The sequence below is a fragment of the Rhipicephalus sanguineus genome, chromosome 7 (assembly GCF_013339695.2).
Source record: "Rhipicephalus sanguineus isolate Rsan-2018 chromosome 7, BIME_Rsan_1.4, whole genome shotgun sequence".
Classification (NCBI taxonomy): Eukaryota; Metazoa; Arthropoda; class Arachnida; order Ixodida; family Ixodidae; genus Rhipicephalus; species Rhipicephalus sanguineus.
In genome coordinates this window covers 163,370,479-163,379,392 of record NC_051182.1, presented here as the reverse complement: position 1 = coordinate 163,379,392, position 8,914 = coordinate 163,370,479, and positions in this window count along the sequence as shown.

Here is an 8,914-nt window from a genome sequence, read left to right as displayed (position 1 = left end):
GTGTTTCATGTCTTTTCACGCGAAGTGTCCATCGAGTGTTACGCCTTTGTTTTTGTTTGCCCCTAGTGTTCTTTCATTCCTGCACGCATGCTCCATGTGAATCCTCTGCTAGTTAAACAATTTCTTAAAATATTGTTTTTACGCTGTTCGTCATTTCTATGGAGCGCAACTTGTCACACACAAATTTTGAGACGTTTATGGCACATCTTTGCACTGGTGGGCAGTGAAGATGAGGTGTAAGTCAGCGCCCGTCGTATGTGTCTCTGTCCGTTGCTTTTAGCGCTGCGCACCTCGAATGTTTGACTATCCACGTGCGCCTTTGCGCGACGTACGAAGCTGGAAGGCAGTTTCTTAGCGCTGGTGCAGACGAGGACACATAGGAAGAGACACTAGACACACGGCATACTCGCAACAATAAAGTTTATTCCTTGATCGCGTCGAACAAAAGTGCCTTCACTCGCACGTCACAAAACCATGAACTGCTTTCCATTATGCACCAACAGCCGACATCGCCACGCTCCGTAGGAGCTGGCTCGTTTCATTTCTGCTTGTACCGCGTCTCGTTCGCTGCGAGAGCGCTCGTGCGCTTTCCCTCGCACCTAGAACATACGACGCGTTGGCAGATGTTATCAATTCCGGACTTCAAACTGAACATTACGGCGAGGGCAAGAATGCGCCTGAAGTTTCCGTATAATTACTGTCGCAATAATAAATAAGCCACAACGTCGAATTCAAATAGACAGAAGCTCGGGGCAAGATGGAAGCTTCAGGAGACGAAGTATCTTCGGAACACGCGTGTGTGTGCCGGAGCCGACGTTTCGATGACGGACCGCTTGTCGAAGCGTTGCTGCAGTGACACCCCGTGTTCAAGAATTTGGCATAACGTCAAATTCAGTCATTTTCGTGCGGTATGCGACATGATGACTCCCCGTCAATCGCGATAAAACCCAATTAGTCTACAGCCTCTTGTGCAAGTCGGTCAGGTAATGTTCAAGTGTCAGGCTTATTAGAACTGAAGGTCTAATCTACTTTCTTGTGCAACAAAAGCGCAAACAAAATAGCGCATCGGAGAGAATGCACACTTCGATGCCCCTGTTTCTTTGCGATGAGTTACCCCTTAAATTCTTTAGCGGCTAAAAACGTAGATAACGCTTATTCTCCCCACCTAGAGGAAAGAGCAAAGCGCTGTACAAAGCGCTTATACGTTTGCCAACTGTCCTTTAAAGACGTAGCAATTCTTGGAAAGCACCGTTGGTGAGCGAGTAAAACAGTTATTAAAATAACGAGAAGCCCTTGTGATGCACTGCTATGTGCTGCTATATAGGAACTGACGTGTTAGTCCGGGTACTGTGGGTACAACTTGGATATACATATAGAAAGGTGGCGTGTCACGTTCCATTGCAATGTCAACTCCCGCGAGCGAACTGTACATTACCATGTCATTTTAAATGGAAGCACTTCTTAGCGAACCTTCCGCACTTTGAGCGTTTCCTATCTATCTATCTATCTATCTATCTATCTATCTAGCCACCTACGTCTGGGTGCTCTCACGATCGCCTCCACAACTTGGTGTAGACCAAAGTGGCATGGAAGGCTAAGAGGACTGAGGAAAGTGACTGTCAGGTCATCACATGAATAACGTCGAATTCCTGTCGCATACGTCGTCAAACCCTTTCCTCCAGACACGTGTGGCACATGCCCGTTACCACTGACCGCAGTGTATGGGTATGCGCCACAGGTGATTGACAGCTACTCAACTATCCAAATCACTACCCAAATCACCAACTAGCCCATGCTGCCGCTCTCTCAGCTTATATCTACCTAGGAATGGCGAGAACAGACATTTGTAATTTAAATGCGAGAGCATAAGAAAACATACATCGGCACGTTGACCCGACGAATGGATCGCAGCAGGAATCGAACCCAAACATTCCGCGTGGCAATCAGGTATTCTACCACAGAGCCACGCCAGGTGTATAAACTGGTTTTAAAAAGACAGCATATGCCAGCGTAATGTCGGTGCAACGTCAATTGCGTTTGTGCGCAGGCTATCTAATTTTACAAAAAGCAATAAACACTACATATGTACTCCTACGATGCAGGCGTCCTATCAGATTAACGACTGTAGTTCCAGTATTGGATCCATTTCATAGCAGTCTAATAAACATTATATTTGTATTCCTATGATTCGCAAGCTACATTGAAGCATTTCTCGACCCCGAGGAACACCATTAACGAAAGTTACGTATGATATTTACATGACTGCACCATAAAGTACACTTAGTTTCGGTAATACTCATGCTGTACTCTAACTTGAGGGCCGACGTTACGTGGCGCCATAAGTTACCCTTTAAACGCCTATGTTATCGAAGTGCCTGGTAAGTCCACGATGTGCACACAGCTACCACTCTTGCAAAAACACGTCGGACCACCTTCTAACGCTTGGCTCAGTGCCATAAAATACAGCATAGAAGTACTCGCAGACTGCTTCGCATGACACAGATTCCCACAACTCGTGGGATCTGCCGAAGTTTTGTTACTTGTTTCAGTTTGCTTGTATGTGTTTTACAGCGAAAGCTGTTATGAGATCTCAACAATGGCCGTTTTTGGCGCCGTAGTTGTCCGCCGCCGCCGTTGTCCGTAACCGCTATCGAACGAAATAAGAAAGATTATCCGGGATGGAGGGAGGTTCGAACCTGGGCCCTCTGCGTGGCGGCCCAGAGTTCTACCACAAGCCATGCCGGCGCTTGAAACAGCTTTGCAAAAAGACCCAATGCAGGCTTAATGTCTGGAACGAACCACACTAACATATGAAATGGAGCGTCGTAGAAGAGTACAATACAACCAGGCGTCACACATGCGATTGCACAGGAAATGGGTTGTTGAATGCTTCCAACCTATTACAAAGGGCTCTGTCATAATTCTTCATCGTCATCAGGCACAGCAACAGACAAAGTGCACATAATGGCCTACAGGTGTTTAGCGGGTACCACGGTTCTCCGCAGCATGACAAAAAATGGCATAGTGCTGCTTCCCTACTTCAGAAAAATTATGCTTATAGCCTACTGGGTACCTCGCAATAGTCATTTCTTAATTGTGTAATGTTTTAATTACCGGCGACATTAATTATTCCGAGTTTAATTCGCAAGGTCCTGAATAGTACAAAGGTAATTAGCATAATTCTAATTAGCACTATCCTAATTACCCGATTTCGGTGAGTAAGGTCTTGATTATCTTGGTTTTAATTACGTCGTGTTATGGTCGTGTAATTACCATTATTTGTAATGTTTTAATTACCACGATATTAATTACTCAGGTTTAATTCACAAGGTCTTGAATAGTACAGAGGTGGATTAGCATAATCCTAATTAGCACGATTCTAATTACAAGATCTTGGTGAGTAAGGTCCTGACTATCTTGGGTTTAATTACGTCGTGTTAGCGTCGTGATAATTAGCATTAATTGTTAATGTTCTAATTACCACGAAGTTAATTACTCAGGTTTATTTCGCAACGTCATGGATAGTACAGAGTAATTAGCACATCCTAATTAACACGATCTCGGTAAGGTCTTGGTTATCTTGGTTATATGACGCCGAGTTAGCGTCGTGATAAGTAACATTATTAGTTAATGCTTTATTACCACGCATTAATTATTCAGGTTTAATTCGCAAGGTCCTGAATATTACAGAAGTAATTAGCATAATCTTAATTATCCCGATTCTAATTAACACGATATCGGTGAGTAAGGCCCTGATTATCTTGGTTTAATTACACGTTCCTAATTAGCATCGTGAGAATTACCATGCTCTTAATTAGCTTGTTCGTTGCTTTACACGGCTTCATTAGTTAGCTCGGCCTCAGCATGATTTGGCTTAATCAGCTTCGTCATAGCATGTCGTGACTTAGCTATGTATACCGCCCAGCCAATTAGCTAATCAGCCGGGCGCACGTGCTCTGGGAGCGCGCAGGCGATGAAGAAGAGAACGACGAGGGCGCGCGGCGGCTGAGCAATGCGCTAGAATGTGCAGGCCGACCCTGGTGATTGTACACGTGGCCTCGGCGATTAGCTCCAGCCGCGGTGTTCGGTCGGGGCTAATCTCAGAGGCCACGGTGCGATTATTCTAAATGATACTTAGTGCAGACATTAAACGCTTGAAAATGAATTCCATTGGCCCGCGCACGCATAAAAAATATAGTTAGTAGAGCTTTCTGCAGCTTTTCTTGCATGGGTGCACTTCTGCACTCAGTGGAACGACAAACAAATGAAAGAAGGTGCCTCTGGTTTGAAGACACCACCCAACCTTCTCGACCGCCCTTGACGTGACGCCGAGTTCCATCGTAACCAATGGAACGGAGCGCGCGCTGAGGAATGGATTTCATCTTCTCGTACTGTTAGCTCGTTCAAAGGGGGTGTCGCCAGAGCTCGGAAAGATCCCGAGTTTCGCCGACTCGGGCCATCTGGCATAGCACCCCAGTTTGGAACTTCTCGTATGTAGCACGCACGCGCAAAAAAAAAGAAAAAAAAAGACGCACTAGTTTTTTGTCATGTTATCGCGCTTGATAGTTTATAGAAGCTTGCGTTCCCCAGTCGTCTACCACTCGTGTTTGAACTTGCACATTCATCGAAGCTTCACTTATATTGTTTCTCACAGTGTGTGTGCCTGCTCTATGTTATCACTAGAATGACATACGGGCCGTCCTATGAGGCGAGAGTCGTTTGTCACATCAAAAATCATACAGCATGTGGTTTGTTTTATGTGCTTTGCACGCATTTCCGTAGGTTTTCCGACGGCTGGATTTAAGGCTTTCAAAACGACGATAATAAACTCAAGGAACGTGCGATGGGGACACGGTAAAGCACATAAAACTACGCCTATGAACAGGACACAAGAAAGAAGTGCGCAGGACCAGCGCAATCCTATCCATTTCTTTCCTGTGTCCTGTTCATAGGCGTACTTTTACGTTGTTGTTTTTGCCATAACGATAGGAAGCGTTTTAAGGGCGCTGCTTGACACTCTAATATTGCAGGTATGGTGGTCTGCCTCGTGTCTATTTAGCGCACCCCACGAGGATTTTTCGTTAAATTATTTCCGTCTGTTTATCTCTCTCTAGTAAATATACGTAAGTATGAAATGCAATTCATTATTCGCTATCAAACAACAAAAAAGAGCGCAGTGTTTTCGAAGCGAGGATTCGAGTCCCGCCCGAGATCAGCGGAGTTATAAAGCAAACACAGCTTCGCTGCGGTAGCTCGACTTGCGGAGGCTAACGTAATTTTCCGACTGCGAAGCTTTAATTCCATTATATTTGTTTTCTTTGCTGATCTTTCTGCTCGGGTCCCACACCGAATATCAGTTTATCGAGGGTCGGGGCACACAGTCCAGCCAACAAAACAATATGCTAAAATGAATGGACGCTGTTATTCCAGAGAGGAATTACAATAAGCTCGAAACGAGGCGTCCAGGAACGCGAGTTATTCGGAGAACTCCAAATATGCATACCCTGCTGTAATTCTGAAGAGCTGAGCTCATTGTAGACTCTAATGCAATTAGGCTTCCCGCCTAAATTACGAAAGCAGACGTAAGCTGCTTTTCGGCCGCCACACGTGTCCAATTTCGTGTTGAATATCGTCGAATTATCGACCCTCGCCCCCGTCCGACTCACACTGAGTGTTTTTCTATTGTTCTTTGCGCAAGACGACAGCGCGCTTTCGTGAATCGATATGTAGGTCAGAAAGACGTTGCTCGATTTTCTGCAAAAAAACTAACTTCTGTTAACACAACCACACCGAGAGAGCGAGAAACTGTTGCACGAGTTTTGCCAATTTTCTTACGTCAAAACTATATTCTCTGTCAGCTCTGCGGCTGAAGAAGTTTTATCGTCATGCGTGAATTTCTAGTATACTTTACTCATCACGACCTGTTTGGATCACAATGCTGGCATACCGTTGTGAAAACCCGTATCATTCCTACCTCACGTATCAAATGATAGAACGTGCCTTCGTGAATTGTTGTATAGCAACAATTCTAGATATGTACTATTTTGTCTTTATTAAAATAGGCTCGCATTGCACGCGCGCAAGTGAACATTCTGTGCTCGCTCTTCACTATCCTACGAGCGGCTAGCAACGAACGAGGCTTCTAAGCATACCGCGCACAAATGCATTGCAAATGAGCCAGGATAGTTGTTACGGAAAACATGAAACGGCTCCCAGTAGAACTTCACTATCGACTTTAGTCCACTCGGTTCCGAAGAAGAGGCTCTCCAAAAACTTCCGTATTAGGCCTCCTCCTTTCTGCGCTCTCAAAGCTTCGACTTCAAGCTCATCGATAGCGTTCTCTCCAAAACGGGGCAGTATTATTGAAGATTCAGACTTGGTGACAGCCAATTAGGTGTGCCGGCTTTCGTTCGGAGTCCCGCCGTCTGCTGCCGAAACCAGTAAGCAGCTGACACAGTTCTCGTAATGGAACCCTTTGATGCAGGAGGTGAGTTCTCTGTATACTAATGAACAAGCAGTGTAATCAGTGCGATGTTTTTATTCATCTCTAGGTATTGTCCTAGATCTGCAACTCATATACCACTTACGTAGCTTCGAGTCCCTTGATGTCCGATTAACAAGTTACACAGCACCAATTCAAATTTTCCGGTAACATAAAATATATATAGCCAACATTCGCCATTACAACCATACCATCTTTTTTTTTTCTTTTCTTTTTTACTCGCTAGAATACCATGCGTGGAGCTTTCCTGTTCTTGCAGCCATCTGCACGGGTTACGCTAACCTTTTTTGCAGAACAGTAAACCGTGTGTCCCACATCCCACCAACTCCTTTGAAGACGACTATTGAATAGGTAGACCGGTCAGTTATTGTTGCAAAAACCGACTGATTGGCTACGCGCATCTCCGACGTGATGCTCCGACGTGATTATCCGACTCACGAGCCGCACTGCACTCCCTGAAGTCACCGCGCGCGAGAGATCAACTAGTCCTGGACATCAGGCGCCTAGGCAATAATGCTCTCGAGCTACGCCACGATGTTGTACTGCAGTGGCTATCTGCGGCATACAAGGGAATGTTCGTGCTGGCGCCGCTGCCAGAGCCGCGCGTGATGCGGCATCTGAGAAAATTGATGATATACCTTTTTCAAGAAAAGATGCCACAATCTTGGTATCTGCGTTCCCCTGCGATCTACAGCGAACAATATTGTGTGACGCAAGCAACCAGTGTGGACCGCTGCCCAGAATGGACCCGTCGTGCAGCTTTTGTATGCCACAAGGACTTACCAGGCAAGATGAAACATGTATTCACAGCCTGAGACTCGACGTTGCCTGTACGAAGTCTTCAACCACAAGATCTCCTACGTGCACCACATGTCGGAATGATTTAAAAACAAGTGACTGCTAGCGTTCCGACGAAGGACGACAGAATCTGAAGGCATTTGCAACGCGGCTTGAGCTTCTCGGGCAAAGCAGCGTCAGTGCGACGCGCAACACGAAAGCGCTCTTGGTGTTTCTGAGGACTACTCGCCTTAACGAAACTTTATGAATGACTCACATGTGTGTGTTTGTGAATGTACGCATTACTCTCGTGAATATGTGACCATTGCATATTTCATAGTCATCACCTGACACCTGCAGTAGCAAGCCAGGCGATAAAACTGGCTAACATCTCCGGGAATATCATTAGAAGTTGTTGTCTCGCTCTATCTCTCCGGATGATAGTGGGGTGTAATCATTCGATCTGTCTAACACGCTGTTGAATTTCTTGTATGTGTTTCAAACTTTCCTACTAATGTGACATACATATGACTAGTTTTTGTATTTGGACATTTTTCGCTGTTGTTGATGTTGTTCTGCATTGTTCTTACTGGCTTGATATTAACCCAATTTGTTCTTACTTTGTTCTTACTTTGTATCGCCCCCCTCACACAATGCCTCGGCGAGGCCTGTAAGGTACTTGTAAATAAATAACTAAATAATGAAGATTGTTCATCGGGCTCTTTTTAGTAATAACGACAGGAAACTATCTGTATTTCTATGAGCTTAATGCATCCGACGATTCCCGCCGTGGATTTTCTTGAGCCTACAAATGGGCTTTCAGTGTTTCAGTACTTTTATACCTGCATGAGCCGGAATAGAAGGGATTTTAATTCGCGATTTTATTAAGTAAATATAACCATGCACTGTAAGCTGATCGAAAATGAACCATGTCCTCCGCCGAACTCCCACAATATTTTCCGAGGCCTTACAAATCGGCCCAGCATGCGTTGTTTTGCACGAAGCATCGCACAACATTGCTTAGTGGACTCCGGTTTCAGTGAGAAAAAAATTAGCCGTTGGACACGACCATGCATGCAAGCTCCCCGTAAATGTAGGCCGGGTTATTAGGAACTGTGCGTGGGTGCACTAACTGCGACTACCTAATCACGCTTCACAAATAAGACCTCCTCCCAAATTTGGTACAGGCCAGTGCTTTATCGCAGGTTTCTATCGGCGTAAGCGCATAACATGTGTCACAATGCGCATGTGCTGCTCTGTGGCTTTAATAATAAGGGCAACACATTCGCCCGTGGCTTTGAGGTGAATGTCTCTCCGTTTTGCAGTGCTGTATTCGCTAAAAGATATAATATGCATTTGAGCTCTTGCAGCGTCTGTTATACTCTGAAACTCTTATACCATCAAAGGTATAGAGTTACAGATCTTCTACGTTCTATATTTATTTTTATTTCCTAATATGAGTGTGCTTATATGTCTCCTCCTTAGATTTACGCAGTTAATTTTAAAGTGAGCTTATTTGGCTTTTATTCACGTAAAAACTTCAGATGAGTTCCTCATTACTTCAAGAATATCAAACTTACACAGAGGTTAGGATGGGTTAGGTTAGGTTAGGTTGGTTTGGATTACTTTTGATTA